The sequence below is a fragment of the Narcine bancroftii genome, unplaced genomic scaffold (genome assembly GCF_036971445.1).
Source record: "Narcine bancroftii isolate sNarBan1 unplaced genomic scaffold, sNarBan1.hap1 Scaffold_134, whole genome shotgun sequence".
NCBI lineage: Eukaryota > Metazoa > Chordata > Chondrichthyes > Torpediniformes > Narcinidae > Narcine > Narcine bancroftii.
The window spans coordinates 20,001-22,500 of NW_027211869.1; the positions used below are offsets into that span (position 1 = coordinate 20,001).

Consider the following 2,500-nt stretch of genomic DNA (forward strand, 5'->3'; position numbering starts at 1 on the left):
TTAACACCCGTTGGCACAGTACATGGATTGGGATGGGGCGGCATGCCAATCAGATGGCTGTGCGAGACAATTAATACGCGAGATGTGCTGGTCCCTTATGAAACGGACGAAGAGCTGAATCGTAAGGTTGAGATCAAGACCACCATCATTTACAACACCAAATACCGAGCGGAGGCCGACCTCGAGTACCCTTCGGTAGAGATACAAGAAGGGGAAAGAGGAGAAAATGTAAGATCAAGAAAATCGGACCTCACGAATGACAAAAGAAAAAGGGCAATACAAGATGTTGTTATCCAATATCCTTTGGGCAGGCTGAGGTGCGAGCAAGAGGGCTGCGATGAAGTCTATCCTACGCTGGGAGCATTCCAGACGCATCTGAAGAAGAAACACCAGATACGGGCGGTGAAAGCTGCCTGTTCCAGATGTGGTAGGATAGGCGAATACCATCCCATCGCGGTGCATTTTGGAAAATGCAAGAAACAACCCCTCGCCGAGCAGGAAGTGAAAGACTTCGCCTGTACGATCTGTGGTATGTCCTTCTCCTCCAAGATCGGACTAGGGCAACACGAGCGGCACAGACACGCCGACCTCAGAAATGAGGCTCGTAAAGCCGAGCACCTCAAGGAAGGAAAGCCGGGCCGCAAATCGAAATGGACGGAGGAGGAAGTGAAACTCCTGCTGGAGCTGGAAGAAAGGCTCAAGGGAAAGAGGAACATCAACATCGAGATTGCCAAGGTCTTAACATCCAAGACCAACAAACAAATCTCCGACAAGAGACGGCTGATTATAAGATCGCCGGAGACTGCGCCTCAGACAGAGACTGCGGTGACGGCACCACCAGCCGATGACGGGGCCGAGACCAGGGAACCCGAAAACCCACCTAAGATCGAGTCCATGATACCCCTGCATCCGGGAGAAATCCCGAGGGTCACTAACATCGAGGAGGACATGGACCATGCGATGAGTCTGCTCAGGAGGAAGAAGAAGGGAGACCACAGCAAGGGGATCGGGCTGATCGAAGGCATCACCCTTCACATTGTCGAAGAATTTGGAAGGAATACAGAGGGGAAGCGCGATAAGAACAGGCGCAAGAAAAAGGAGTCGGGACCTGTCAAACCGAACTCTGAGAGCCGCCAGAAATACGCCAGACGGAAGGCCGAGTACAAGAACACCCAAATCCTGTTTGAGAAAGACAGAAGGAGACTGGCTCGCCAGATGATGGGGACACCAGCGGTGGGAGAATGCCCCCTGAAAAGGGAGGAAGTGTATGAAGAGTTCCGCAGGAGGATGGGCACGGCAAACGATCCGGCGAATCTGAGCAGAATGAAGGGTTACGTGGGAAGAAGGCAGTACGAACCTCTCCTTAAAAACATCGAAAAGGAAGAGGTCGACCTGGCAATTAAAGGGATCAAAGAGCAGAGTGCTCCAGGACCTGACGGGATGCGCAAGGAAGATCTACAGCGCATCACGTGGGAGAATGAGAGCACCCTCCCCAAGCTCTTTTCCCTGTGGACCAAAGCAGGTTTCATCCCGAAGTGCCTCAAGACAAGTAGAACGGTCTTGATCCCTAAAACCGAAGATCGAGAACAGTTGAAGGACATCAACAACTGGAGGCCAATAACAATCGGGCCGCTGTTGCTGAGACTGTTTACCAAGATAATGGCGAAGAGGCTCAGCGACTGTGTGGATATCGATCCCAGGCAGAAGGGATTTCTGGCGGATACTCCGGGGTGCAATGAGAACATCGCGATCCTACAGAACATCATGCGAGGATCGAAACGAGTTCGGAAGGACCTGGCGGTATTGTTTGTGGATCTTGCGAAGGCATTCGACTCCGTGGGACACAAGCTTATCATGAAGGCCCTCGACAGGATGGGGTTGCCCAGACAGTTTAAAGGTCTCATATCGGACCTTTACTCGGAAACGAGCACTGTCATCCAGGTGGGCGACGTAAAGACGGATCCTATCCGGATTGAGAGAGGAGTGAAGCAGGGAGACCCTCTCTCGCCCATCCTGTTTAACATCGTCATGGACTCGTTAATTTGCACCCTGGAGCGAGAAGGCACGGGAGTACACTTGAGCTCCGACGGAGAGGCCATTTGCTGCACGGCATTGGCTTTCGCGGATGATATCGCCATCCTCAGTGACTCCTTTGAAGGGATGGAGAATAACATCAAAATACTGCAGAGGTTCGTTGAGAGCACCGGACTGGAGGTCAACGTCAATAAAACAAAGGGCTTCCATATGACTTGTAAAGGCAAGACCTTCCTTTACAACTGCCGTGAGGAGTGGACTTTCGGGACATCTGGAATTGGATACATACCACCTGGGAAGATTGAAAAATATCTTGGAGCACGAGTGGATCCATGGTGCGGTGCCACCATGGTGGACTGGAAAGAAAGATTCGAGGGCTGGTTCCAGAGGTTACGATTGTCCAAACTCAAACCGATCCAGAAGATCGAACTCCTGAAGACCCACATGATCCCACGAGCGTTCTTCC

The 2,500-nt window shown here is 51.8% G+C and overlaps 1 pseudogene; it reads left to right on the forward strand.

Annotated features, from left to right (window-relative positions):
- LOC138750407 (28S ribosomal RNA) overlaps positions 1-2,500 on the forward strand; it is an 8,127-nt pseudogene that overhangs the window by 3,077 nt on the left and 2,550 nt on the right.